Raw genomic sequence first — 15,479 nt, 5'->3', positions numbered from 1 at the left:
TCATGCTTACAACATGCGAGATTTAAATCTCAAAAATTTGAATAGATGTAGATGCCTCCAGATGCTTTTCCTATAGGAATAATGTTGGAAACCCACTCAGGATAATCAATAGGTCGAATGAATTTTGCCTCTAGCATTTTCTGTAGTTCTACTTTGACCAAAAATGCTACCTTAGGATGCATCTTGCGCAACTTTTATTTCACAGGCTTAATCTTTGGATTACTACTAAGTGATGCACAACCAAATCTATGTCTAAACTAGGCATGTCTTTGTATGTCCATGCAAAATTGATTTTTCTTTTTTGTAGGAACTGAGTCAACACTTTTTGTTCTTCGGGACTTAGGTAGCTACAATGTAAATGATTTGTGGATTATCAACCATACCCAAGTTAACTGGAATTGTGTCCTCATTCAATATAGATGACTTTTTTGGTGGTAAAGATCTAAATGGCAAGTCATTCTCTCCCTCTTTTGAAGCCTCTAGGAGGTTTTCACCAGAAGATGCATCCTTTATTTTATCTTTTTCTTCATCCAAAAGTACTCCAAAAGAGTTTTCACTAGAGGATGTTTCTTCTATTTATTTATTTTAATTTTCTTTTTCAATTTTGTGACTTAAGAGAGTTGACTTGGCTACCAAAGTGGGCTTCCTCATTATATTGGATCTCATGTTTGTAATCTTGGAGATTCTTAAGGCTAAAGAGTGTCATTACTGCTTTGTCAGAGTTACAAATATCAAGAGTTGGTGGTGTGTCCTGAAGATCCCAGTCTATCATGTCAAGGTTGGTGAAGGGTAAGTTGGTAGATGAAAGATCAACTATGGTAATGGAATGGACATAATTATCTAGGTCATCTTCAATGTATTGAAAGGGGATTTCAAAGAATTCCTCCTCCTCGGTCTTAGAATTAGGTTCAGTTGTACAATAGTTGTTGGCAAAGGACACCTTGGGTTTAATGGAGCCCAAACCACATCCTTTAGGATAGTTATTAGCCTCAGGGGGTTGTCTAATTCCATCTTCTTTAGTTCCAAGATAAGTGCCATGATATCCCATGTTTTCAATGATGGGAGGATCCTTAACATACTTATCTTTAGGGAATTCCATAGGCTCATCTTTTCCATCAAAATATAGCCAATCTAAGATATTAGACTCCATGTGTTCATCACTAAGTGAACCCCAATGTTCAAATGTTGTATTATTAACATGTGTAGTATCCTTATTTGTAGAAGGTGGTATTTGGGAAGGTTTTCCAAAGGATTGGAGGGAGAGTGGTAGTTGTCCAACACGCAAGGCATTTTCAAACTTATACTCTCCCATTCCTTGGTTAGCAAAAGTAACCTTCTTCACTGTACTATTGACCTTAATATATTTGACCTTCTCTTTTCCTTTATAGGAACAAGAATCAATAGTGGATAACTCAGGTACTATTGTAGAAGGTGATTTCATTATTGTATGAAATCTAGGTATAACCTTAGCGAACTCACTATTTGGACAAAAAAATTATTGGGGCACCCTCCAATCTCTTACAATAAGTAAAAGGTAAAGGATTGCCTGGAATCGTGACCTCTCTTCCTTGGTGGGGAAATTTTAGGCATTGATGATATGTAGATGGTACCACTTTGAGTGTATGTATCCAAGGTCGACCAAGCAAGATGTTATATGGCAAGTCCAAATCTAGGACATGGCATTTAGTATTTATTATAGCTAGCCTACCCTTTAGTGGTAGCATGATAACTCTTTTTTATTCTCTTTCTCTTTCATCATATGCTTTGATTGTTATCCTTTTATTGATATCTAGGAGGTCTTCTAGAAGCCCCAAGAAATAGATCATCTTCAATGTACAAAGGTTCAAACCAAATCCATTATCTATAAGGGTTCGTTTTATTTTATGTCATTATATAAGGACTTCAATTTGGTGTGACAAATTGTGGTGTTGATTAGGACCTTGGAAATCTTTGTTTGTGAAGACAAGGTGTTGTGCAGCAAGATTTCCAATCATGGTAGTGAATTGGGATGCATTAATGTTTTCAAGAACATGAGACTCTAAAAGAGAAATCTCTAGAATTTCCTTGTAGATAGGTGAGGTGGTGAGAAGCTTTAGAATGGAAATTTGTGTAGGAGTCTTCCCTAACTGGGATAATACGTCATAGCAAGGAGCGGGTCTTTATGAAGTGGATGACATAGCAGGCGCATTTGGAACTAATGGATTAGTGGGATTAGGAGTGGCAGCTTGCAAAGTAATTCTTCCCCACTGAGTGGTTGCATCACAATCAGCTACTTGTAGGACAAGGGTATTTACGTGAGTGTTTACTTCTTCAATGTGGCCACACATAGAGTCAAAACCACATATATCATTTGTTTCTATTTTACGACACAAGGAGTCAAATCCTAATATGTGGTTAGTAGAATAGTCACAGTGGAGCGCATTTGATGTGGAAGCTCAGTTTACATTGTTCATATTGTTGTTTACATTATTGTTATTATTATTGTTGTGGTTAGGGAATGACTTTTGAAATATCTCCAACTTGGCATTTTAGAGGGTGGTTCTCCTTCAACCTCAATTTCCCATCATCAACAAGATTTTGAATGAGCTCTTTGATTTTCATACATTTGTTTGTCATGTCCTTTCATGTGTGGTATTTGCAATATTCATTTTCCTTATACCATTTCAATTTGGGTTGATTTTCATCAAAGGGTCGTGTGTTGGGAAACACCATCAAATTATGATCCACTAGTTTTTGGAATATGACATCCAAGAGATCATGAAAGTTAGTGAACTTCCTATTTTGATCATAGTCACGATTGTAATTATTGTTGGTATTGTTGTTGTTGCGAGGAAAAAATTGTATGTGATTATGAGATTGCTGGTTGTTTTGATTCTGATTCTAATTGGAATTGTTGTTGTTTTGGTTATGATAGTTGTTGTTGTTGTTGTTGTTGTTTCCACCTTGAAGGTTTTCTACACTTTTGACATCGATGACACCATCGTGGGTAACACCTTTGTTTTTGGACCAAAATATGGCTTTTCTATTGTTGTTCATGTCATTGTTTGAGGATGAAGAGATATAATGTTTAATGGAACCCTTGTCTAAGAGTCCATTTTCAATGTTCTTGCCTTTCTTGACTAATATGGAAAAGTCTTTAGGACTAGCCATCTTAATTTGGAAAGACATCTCTGGGATCAAATTCTTGATAAATATGTCTACTAGGTGGGAATCTTCAATTTTGTATGGCATGTGATTAGCAAGATGCCTGCACCATTGTAGAAAGTTGGCAAATGTTTCATCATTCCATTATTTCGTATTGCACAAGACACTCAATGAGACATGATGTTCAATGTTGTAAGAATATTGTGCTATGAATTTTCCCATCAAATCATTGAAGGAAGTGATGGAACCCTTGGGTAAGTTCATTAGCCACTCAAGTGCGAGACCACCAAGACTTCTTGTGAAGAGCCTCTTAAGATAATCCTCACTATAGGCCACTTCTTGACATAAGATGAAAAATTCCTTGAGATGTGTGATGGGACATGTTTCTCCTATGTATTTGTCAAATTTAGGAATCTCAAAGTTTGGTGGAAACGGTATCATGTTAATGGATCTGTCAAATGGAAAGGGACAAATTTCCTCAAAAGAGAAATCCTTCACCCCTTTGTTATTCATGTTATGGACCAAATTTCAAAGTTCATGCAATTGGTGGCCTAGATCTTGGTTTGGTTGCATTTGTCATTGTTGGGAATTGATGAACCCACTTCTCAAGTTGTATGGATTCCCAAGCATATTATGAGGTGGTGGAGGTGGCGGTGCCCCCCTTTGGCCAATGTATTGATATGAAGTTGTTGGAATTGGCATAGATGTTTTCATCATATTTATTGGCATTTGTAAATAAGAGGAATATATCGGTTGCGTCGAAATTGCCATCTATTGTATAAGTACTTGCCCAATGTCTACGCATCCTATAGTTGGACCTGTCAAGGTTGACTATGGAATGCTAGCATGTGTAGTAATGTTGGGCATAACACTAATAATTTTTTGAATATGTTTTGTAATTAATTGGAACGTTGGTTGTGTTGAAGCACTTGATGGAGGTATGGAACTATTTCTCACCACAAGTTCTTTTTCCTTGCCAAATATTTGGCTATGTTTGAAGTTGGCAATACTGGAACACCATCCTTGGTAATTTGTCTAAACAAAGTGCTCTGATCAAAATTTGTAGGGACATTAACACTATCTTTAACCAGGTTTAGGAAGATCTCAATCTTATTTGCCCTAATAGATTTTTCCAACATTTCCAAGTTGTATGGATCTACAAGAAATGTTTGGACATCACTAGAGATATTAGTATTGTTAATGGGATCTTCATCTTGGTACACTTCTTCATCATCATGTGAGTTACTCCCTAGAGTGGTGTTTCAAAAAGGATTCTCTGGTTCTTGTGTAGATGTTGAGCTAGGCATACCAAAGTTCATACTAGGGGGAAATGTGCTCCCCAATGAGGTTGATCATGGAGGAAAAGGATTATCCATCTCTTATTGTCTTATTGATTACAATAAATGATACATAGGGTTAAATGTGAGTCTGTCAGATCGTGTTTGTACCATACAATTGTGACCAAACCAATGGGTGGAAAATTATGGAAGAAATAGGAAATGTGAGAGAGCAATTGAACCTTATATGATAAAAGGGCCAACAACCTAGAGGTAAACAAAAGACCTTGTTGATTTAGCAAACCAAGTGTGATATAGGATAAAAGTATCTTTCTCCTACCAAAGATGGACAAGTGATCTTTGGGTAAGATAGGACACTAGATAGATTACTCACTATTTAGAGATGGACTTGATCCCAAATGAGTGAATGTAACTATGATAATTGTTTGCTTGTGGATAAAGGTCTAGTATTGTAATATTGAAAATTTTTGTAACTAAGATACTCTTAGGCCAAAAGATTAAGGTTCAAATGATTAGGCTCTAGAAGAAATTTTGCAAATGGAAGACTAGGAATTTCAAAAGTAAATTGATGTGAAAAATGAGGTTGATATGGTCACTATGTGGATAACTCAATCTTCTCTCACTAGAAACAAAAATCTTAGGTTTACTCCAGGGAAAGTAGACCAATTTTGAAGTTTACCATTGTATAAGATTTTGTTATAACAGTCATATCTAGCTTCCTCTTTCTTGATGTCTTTGATAGCATATCGAAATTGTTTATCACTGTGTGCTAGGTTTTTCCTTTCCTTGTTGGCAAATGGTTTGGATAATTTCACCTTGGGTTTGACTTTGTTGGTCATGGAAGGAACAAAACAAACCCAATTACAAGACCAAACACGAAAAGTTTGCAAATAAGCTTGTGACTAAAAGACCCGATGAATTTCAAATGCTAGACCAAATATAAGAACTCATGAAAATAACCATAGGTCAAGAGGACCCACTCACAACCATTTCACTCATTTTTTTGGACTTGTTTGATCTTTGGTATTGGTTTTGGATGTATAAACAATCAAACACGTTGAACACATCAACAATCCTAATAAGGTTGCCACTAGGATTTACAAAGATTATCTAGAGGGCATCCTCGATATATGCAAGGTATGTGAGGCCCAAATTTGTAGATGAAAGAAAATAGTGCTACACAGTCGGGAGGATACGATAACCCAAATCTCTGCTTGCACTTCCCAAAGGTATAAATTTCTTTGGGGCTTAGTCAAGAGTGACAAAATTTTGCTTCCAAGAGAGGTGTCTTTCGATTCACCTCTCAATATTTATACTTCCCCAGAAGGCTAGAGTTGAGGTCATCCCAAGGGGCGATGAAATCCCCAAGTAGGTCCCCTAAAAATAAAAACAAGACTCGCTTATTTATTGTGCACTCAAGATCACCTGAAGGCACGAGAGGAGAGAATACATAAGTGGCCTTGGGGTTAAAAAGACACTTGTTCTTTTTCAATGAAGCTTAGATTTTCTATTTACTTTTGAAGACACTTGTGTTTAAGCATACATTGTTCTTTCCAACTTAACAACATTGTCAACATAATAAAAAAGCAAGGATTCATTAACAAAAAGTAAATCGATCGTCTTCAACATAAACAAATTGTTGAAAATGAACAAATTCCCTTTCAAGATTGAGTGTATTCATTTTAAGCACCAAGTCCAAATATTTCATAACAAGCTTCTTTGACTTTAGGCATTCAAGAGTGTATTCACTATCTAAACATTCATTCCAATGAAAACATGTCAATTTCCTTAAGGCACTCAAGATTGTATTTGGTTACTTTACACGTGCATTCCAATGAAAACTTTATTCACTCATTAAGGCATTCAAGAGTGTGTTTGAACATCATCCATTCTAATAAAATGTATGTAAATTTCCTTAAATCGTTCAAGAGTGTGTGTAATGTTACCTTAATGCATTCAAGAGTGTATTTGACTTTAATATTAATTGCAACATGCATTCCAAAGACAAATGATTAAATCATACAAGTTCATTTATGATGCAGGAGCATCCAGAGGTATAAGGGAAATCCTGTGTCACCCAAAAAAAAAAGCAATTAGACTTAGTTTCTGTTTCATGTGTTTTCATTTCTAGATACCCATTTGGGTCGAATAAAGGTTCCAACTCTCACAGTTCCACTATCAGTGTTCTAGGATAGAGTATTTGAACACCTTGGGATACGTGTAAATGCTAAAAAAAATAAGAGTATGTAATTGAGCCATCATTTTGGTGAACTAGGAGGTGTAAATTGGCCAGATGAATGTAATTGTAATTTAGAGCATTCCACAAAAAGAATTAGGTCAAAAGGCTCTACGATTTGAAAGTTATCGCAATTTTTCGGGTTTTGGAGACCTCCTAAGAATGGTTCAAAGTTAGGTTAGGGGCATTAAATGACCTTGAAAAGGGCAAAAAAATGGGGGTCGAGCAAAGCTGGTCCATAGGGCTATAGAGCGCTTCGAGAGCTTTTCAAAAATGTAAACGGTTCATCAATCGGAGCTACGATTCAAAAGTTATGCCTCCCAGAAGTTTCAATACCGTTTTTGGATTCTTCTAGATTTGCACCAACTTCTAACGCGGCTTCTAGAGCCTTCTACTTGGTCAGTGGATGCCTACTAAGACTTTCTAGAATGTATTCCTAATCCTTAACCCTGTGGGGTCTATTTAAGGATATTTTTGGCATTGTAAAAGGCAGTTCGGAGTGGAGTTTGAGAGGAGGTACTGAAAGGAAAAATTATCTCCAGATTTATGTTATTGTAAGCCCATAGAGCATGTTATGAAGTCTATTTTCTCTGTACTGAATGTACTAGCTTATTTTCACAATTAATACAATTTCCCTTTTCCTGTTGTGTCCATTCTGTGCTTGGGTTGTGTCCCCATTAATTTACCATTTTGAATCCTACAAGTGATTAAAATTACTAAAAAATTTCAAGTGATTAAAATCATTAAAAAATTCCAAAGCTTATCTCTTGCAATCAAAATCAGATTAGAAAACCCTGTATATCAATCAAACAATGAGTTAGGCATTAAAAAATATGAGCCAATCTATCAAAAATCAGAGATGACAAAAACTAGGCACAGATGATAGGATAGCATAGACACCAATCTACAAAGATGACATAACACAAAGAAGTACGATTTAATTTTTACTAATAGTTTATAGTCACAAACGACAGACTAATTCTCAGAGACACCAAACTTTGCAGGCGATAAAAAATGTAGTCGATATAGTTTTGGAAGTATTGTTAGGCAAAGATGACAGAGTATAATAGCAGATACGATAATCCACTGATACGTAGGGTTCAGTCTACCAATAACGCATATGACAACTTAGGCTAAATGTCAGAGATGACAGGTTGATAAAACAAGTAATTTCTGCCTGCCCGCAACGCAGACAACAAAGAAGCAAACTACAAAGACACCAAAGTAATGTTCAGAGATGTCAAAGGTTATTGAAGACGATAGAATGTTGCAGGATTACCAAGTTTTTTTAAAAAAATAGGCATGATCAAAGATGCTGACCTTCATAGATGACACTATGTCCTAGCAGAGACAACAGTGCATGGGTTTTGACTTTGATAAAATTCAAGAATGGAATAGGGATGTGGGTCCCACCGGGGGTGCCTAAATGTTTGCCAGAAAACCTAACCTGTTGGGAGCACACGCAAATAAGCAAACATTAGTTGCACATGTATATCAAATATCCAAAAGAAAGCAAAATATAGCTAACACTATGCTTGAGTTTTACAACTCAATGCAACCAAAAATAAACCTCCTCATGTAACCTCAAAGCAGCTCAACAAGGGCACCCATATGAGGCCTTGTTGGTGTGTTTTATATTGGATGGATGTGAATGTGCTCTCCCAAACACAACTATTGAATCTCAATATGTCTAAGAATGAAATACAAAGTGTATGAACTAACTAGATATGAAGAGAGTGTTTCCAACAATGGCTATGGATACAACCATGTTCAAAATACTCAAAGAAGGTGAATGTGGATGCAAGAAATAAACTGAGTTAACAATGCAAATGCAAATGAACTATCAACCATCAAAGGTTAGTAACAATGCATAAAATCTCTAAAAAATCTAGAACTATACTAGCATAATAACAATGCAAATGAGGGAGATGGGAAATGCTTGAGATAAGAGCTCTATTTATAGGTTTGAGAGAGGCCTTGGGGAGGTGGCATCTATGTGGCATCCACATAGATGCCACAAGGGAAACACATGGGCTAAAGGAAAAGCCATGCAAAAGTCAAAAAGAGCCTTTATGGTTGAGAGGCTCAAGGTGTTCTCACACATGTGTGAGCAACCTTGGGAAAAGGAGCAAGGGACAAAGGTGTAAGAGTACCTTTTTAGAGAGTTTAATGGAAGGAGGCTCCTTGAGCCTTGTATTGCTCACACATGTGTGAGAAACCACTTAGTTGCTAAAGAGGTGATTAAAAGAGGTTTAGGATAATAAAGTGGGATTAATTAATGGATAGGCTTAGAAGGATGAGAGTGATGGGTGTAAACTAAGTTATAGGATGGGATTATAATTAGATTAAATTAAATTTAAATTAATCATAGGATCAAAGAATATAATAAAGTGGAGGGAATTAAATAAATTAGAATTTATTTAAAAGGGGATTTATGGAGCACTGTGTATTAAATAAATTTAATACATTAGAGCAGATGCATTCAAATTAATTTAAATACATTAGGGAAATGAACTTATTTAATTAAATAAATTTAATTAAATAAGTAGAAGAATATGACAAATATAATTAATTAATAAGTAATTAATTATAACATCAAAGTAAATATTAAATGAATTAATATAGCGTTTGGGATGATTTTAAGCATCTACACATACCAAGTCAACAAACAAATACCAAGACCAAAAACATACAACCACCTCCAAATCAATGCCAAGTGTCACAAGCACAATGACCAACATATAACAATTGTCATCAATAAAAGTAAAGTGGCAATCACTAACTGCAACAATAAAAACACCACCAATGAATAACTGATCATTCATTAATAAAAGTCAATTATCAGCAATAAATGACATCCAATCAACGAGTAACAACTCACAATAGATACACCATAAAAATTAGTATCCAATAAGTACACCACTAAAGGCAATATAAAATCTACAGAGGAGACTTAAGCTACATGTTAGGGAGTGTCATCACATGATCAAACTACTTGAGCTACCCTGGACTGGTCTCTCACTAGACCCCAGACCCTCAAGTGTTGAGTTACCCTGGACTGGTCACTCTAAACCCCAGACCCTCAACGTGACACATGTAGAACCAGAATATCCTCTCATGAAGATGAGAAAAACTAGTCATACCTCTCACTAGGTATCATCCCATTCCCATCCTTAGCCTATACAAGCGCTTAAGGCATGGGCAAGGCAAACATCTCTAACTTATCTTTTTAGTGTCTCTCAAAGAAAGGGTTGACAAGTTATATTAATTACTATGTTATCACTTATTACATGACTTACAATAAGTTACCTTGGTACTGACCACTTCTGGTCTCAGACCCCTATTGCAAGGCATTCCCAAAGACATGTACCTAAACAACCTCCCCTAAGCATATAAACCACAATTGTGTTCCATACCACGACATCCATATTGATTGAACTCGGTTCCTTAATAGGCAACCCAAAAAATAACATTGGTTTTGAAAATCCAAGTTCTCATAAATGCTTAATAGCATAGAGCTCATAAAACATAAATCTCAATTCAAATCATAAAGTTCATCATGACATCCAATCAAATAATCATAAAAGAAATCTCAAAAAAATGCCTCTAGTGCACATCCTAACTTGGCCAACTAAACAACCTGCAAAGAAAAACCATCACTGAAATAAACATCACAAGGCTACAAATAAAATATTAGAAAATGCATAGTTTTCAGCTACATGATTTAATTCCACCAATTTCTCTTATTTAGTTTGGGTCATAAGGATGTGTTTAGAAATAAGGTAAGAATATGCATGTAATATAAATTGTTATGCTAATATACTTATTTAAATAAATAAGTATTTGAATATCAAATCTCCTTGTGCATATAAAATGTCATACAATATTATCATATTTTTAATTTAAATAATCTTAAATCATAAATGATTTAATTCATAACATAAATGTATATTAATAGATTTAAATATTGATATCAATTTCATTTCTAAAATATTAATTTGACTTCTATTTAAGTCCAATATTACATTTACTTTTCCTTTAACCCATAATGCAACTAGAGATAAAATTATAGATTTAATTTAATTATTTATAATTTTTGTCATAAAGTCAATAGTTATTAACTAAATGATTACAAAGTGAACTCTACCATAACATCTTAAAATAAAATAAAATAATATTTATTTATTTATTTAACCTCCCTCTTGCAATAATAAATATAAAATCATTTATATGCAACCAAGAGTTTAATTAGACTTAAATTATCACTACTACTAGCATTCACTTTAGAACTAAATGGATAATGTTTATTTAATTTTAGAAATTAATAAATTATTATTTATTTTTTAAATAAATAAATCTGAAAATTAAATTATATAAAATAAAAATACACATACAATTAGTATTTTTGCATGTCTTTGATATCTCAAATCATGCAACCATACTATACTTAGTTTTCTATTTTTAGCATATTTGTTTTCACATGCATGTAACCATACTATACTTAGCTTTCTATTTTAAGCATATTTATTTTCACATGCATGTATACACGTTTAGTTACAACGTATTTTCCTCTCAATTAATCTTTTGCTTTCAAAATAAATATTCAATTAAATTATAAGAAGATAAGTATCATAGAAACCAATATTGGAGAAAGATAAAATGCTCTGCTCTGACATTATGACGAAAAAATGCGAATTCATATTCCGAACTCAGTTGCCCCTTCACGAAATCGATCACGCACCAGCAGAAGACTTCGTTACAACCCTCTTTGGCAACTAATAATCAATTCGATGTCCTCTCGCAATCAAAAACAGGGAAAAGAGTAACCAACAAGGCAATCAATAATAGCTTTGAAACATTTGTGCATTCTAGCCGAATCTCAAAAATCCATGAAAATCAATCTTACCAAACTAAAGATGGTTGGCAAACAATGCGGAGTCGAAAAAATCAGAACTGTTTTCAGCAAAAGATAGATATTAGGAAAGGAAAGAATCCAAAGGAAAAATCATACCTCCATCAAATCAATTCTATGGAAAAATTCGAACCTAACCCTAGCTCAAAATCAAAGGAGAATCCACACCAGACGGAGCTCCCAAAATAACCCCATAGGATATTAGAAGCTAATGCAATCCCTATTGGAAAACGGATGTGAAATTGTCATATTAATTGGAAGGCTCCATCGAAGCAACCCAATGAGAAAGATAAGCAAATCATCAATATGAATAGAAGGAAATTGGTATATATACCTTCGCACCGAAAAAGAGATCAATCAACATATAAAGAAAGGATTCAAGCTGGCCCTAAACTAATATACACCGGGCTACAAACCACTGATGAAGAAATTATTATAAGCAATCCTTATAATGAAAAAAGATGGAAGGATTGCGAAGATAAAGGCATCTATGTATATTGGAATGGTCCGTCAAGGAAGGGATCCAAGCTGGTGCGCATCATTACCATGATATGAGGCGACAAGATAAGTACCCTTAACACTTTTGCAGATAAATTTTGGTTTATTTTATGCAGAACTAAACAGGAAAAGCAAGAAATTTTGAAATTTGAGAGACTATTCTATAAAGGCCACCATATTAAATTTCTAAAATGACAACCTAACTTCAATTAAAATCACATTGAAAGCGTGGAAGTGATTAAATGGATGGAATGCAAAGCAATCCCATCAGAATTAATAGAAAAAACCACCATTAAAAAAATGGCAATTCACTAGGAAATTTAATTGGATTTGAAGATAACCCTAATAAAGAAAATAGGATTAGGGTTTTAGTTAAATCTGATCAAAATCAACCTATAAATAGAAAGATTATCACAAATCATTCCATATATAAATTAACATTCAAAGAATACATAAGAGAAACTCATAAAATTGTGGATGTTAACTTTGCCAAATCTCAAACTATCAATAACATTAAAGAACAATTGAAAACTAAAAGAAATACAGACAAGAAGGAAAAAAGCAACGAAGAAGATACTACAACAAATCCAGCCTCACAAGAAAGAGGAAAATCTACAGAACTAAGGCCCCTGGATAGTAAGATGGCAGTAGTAGCAAATGAAGAAAATGGGGATAAATCAAGGGAGACAAAAGTAGAAGAGCAGATCAGTTACCAGCACTCACTCAACAAATTCAAGAATTGCAAGGATTGTCAGAAAGAAAAAGAGAATATTGAAGAAATGGAATCAAATATAGTTAAATTAAATCAACTTTACCATGAAATCCTACTGATACAGAATGACCTGATTGACTAGAGTCTATTAGCAGAAGAGTCACATAAGATACATAAAGGAAAAGAGATTCAAGCCTTCAGATCGGAAGGCATATCAGAAACAAGGGCAAATCATATGCTCGAAATAAAGAGGAAGGCAGAATCAATTCACATTGGATTGAATGAGCTTAAAGAGCAAAGGACAGACAGCAGAATGGAACAAGTTTTAGAAACACAGCAAGAAATGGTTAATCCAAACAATGAAAATACACAAGAAGTGAACATTCCACCAGTAGACTCAGCACAGTGGAGCAATATAACCATCAGAAAGAAAGGAAAAGGAAAGAGGTATAAATTTTGGAAATCCCCTAGTAATGGAAAAGATATGTTTGCTCCAAACAGAGAGGATAATGGTTCAGTCACAAAAGTAAATCCAAGTTCAGAAGATATAGAATCCTTGTGGGAAAATGAAGAACGACAAAGTCCCATCAATATAGATGCCCACAATGAGAATGAGGAATTAAAGGGCACCCAAACAGAAACAGGAGAGAATCAACAAATTAGTGAGCGATTAATCATAGAAATAATTTCAGAGGATGTACAGGAAGGGGAGGTTTCTTTAATAGCAGAGAAGGTATGGGATGAACAAAGTATGGACAAATTAGGCATTGCAATGAACCAAGAAGGATTGAAAATGCCAAATTGTGGGAAAACTAAGCAGAAACAAGGAAGGAAATCACTTAAAGAACTTAGAGAGGCAGCAGGGTAGGTAAAGGACCAAACAAAGATCTCTGACATACTAAACAATGGGAAGGGGAAGTTCCTTCCCAAGGAGCAATGAAGATAACAACTTGGAATGCTATGGGCCTGAATGCCCCTAGCAAAAAGCGCTTATTAAAGCGTAACCTCAACCTTTTTCGCTTAGACATCTTACTAATTCAAGAAACGAAACTCAGCAAAGAAGAAGGATTAAAAATGAGTCAAAAATTGGGAAAATGGACATCAGTATTCCAACAGTCTCAAGGAGCCTCGGGAGGAATAGGAATAATTTGGAACCCCCGACAAGCTAATATGGAACTACTCTCTCTTCAAGCAAACTAGATGGGAATGAGAGCTATTAGCACAAAATCAAACCTAAAAACAGTAATTATTAATGTATATGGACCGACCTCTATAGATGATAAACAGATAGTCTAGAATGAGATCAGCTCTTTCCTCAGTTCCATGCCAAAGGAAAGAGCCATTATAGGTGGAGATTTTAATACAATCTCAAGCAAGGAGGAAAAATAAGGAGGGATGAGCCAAACAAATAAAGCCATGGAAGGATTTAAAAGTTGGATCCAGAGGGACTCTCTCTTGGACATCAAAACCAAGAATGGAATTTATACTTGGAATAATCATAGGAAAGGATTTTGTTATATTGCCGAAAGATTAGACATATTTCTTCTAAAAGGTGAATTAAATACGGACAATTTGATAACATCAAAAATATTACCTATGGTAGGGTCAGATCATTTTCCAGTTAAAATGGAAATCAAGGAACAAAGTAAACCTAGTAGAAATCCTTTCAAATGTGAGAAAATGTGGTTTTTAGACAAAAGCTTCATGGAGCAGATTAGAAATTGGTGGCAGGAGGATCAATATGAAGGATCTAAAATGTTTTGCCTGGTCTCTAAGCTCAAAAGCTTAAAACATAAGATTTTGAATTGGAACAATCAACATTTCAAAAATATATTTAAAGAAAAATTAGACATTGAAGATAAAATGAGTAAATTAAATAAAGAAATTATTATGAAAGGAATGAATAATGAATCATATCAATTAGAAAAAGAATATCTTTTAAGACATGAAGAAATCCTAGCAAAAGAAGAAACATTCTAGAGGCAGAAATCTAGAGAAAAATGGCTCCTAGAAGGAGATCGTAATACAAAATATTTCCACAACAACACCGTTAACAATAGGAATTACATCAATATAACCAAAATTAGGAATCCAGAGGGAAGGCAAACTGAAAATCTAGTAGAAATAGTAGAAATATTTACTGAATACTTCCATTGTTAGAGTAATTATTTGTTCTAACTTATTAATTAAATCACTTTGATTTAATTAATTAAGTTGCCTATTACTCTAGTTTGCTTAAGCTATCTTGTAAGTGCATATAATTAATATTTTATTAATTATATTGTGCAACCCTAGCTTTTTTGGGCTTTAGTTTCCCTTTTCGGGTTTCATGATTCCTTTATAAGGATTCACCTCTTTGTATTTTATTTATTCACTTATTGGATTATATGAGATATTGCTCTTTGCATGTCCATAAGATGGATCTGGCTTTTTGGCCTCCATAATTTTTTTTTGCTTCTATTCTTTGCTTCATCCATGTGACAGGGTTATGCATGCAAGTGTTCTTGGGAGATTAGTTTTTCACCTAATCTAACATGGTATCAGAGCTAGCTTGCTGCTCGCTGTTCATGGTTTGTTGAAGCGTTTCAGAAGCTGCATTTTTCGGAGCAGTGGGAGGTCGTGTGGACAACTTTTAAAAAATAAATTTTGGGGCACTTTGGGCTCAAACAGACGCTTCCA

Source organism: Cupressus sempervirens, chromosome 5 (assembly GCF_028749045.1).
Source record: "Cupressus sempervirens isolate cs-2001-9-10 chromosome 5, ASM2874904v1, whole genome shotgun sequence".
In the NCBI taxonomy this organism is placed as follows: domain Eukaryota; kingdom Viridiplantae; phylum Streptophyta; class Pinopsida; order Cupressales; family Cupressaceae; genus Cupressus; species Cupressus sempervirens.
This window is presented reverse-complemented; position numbering follows the sequence as displayed.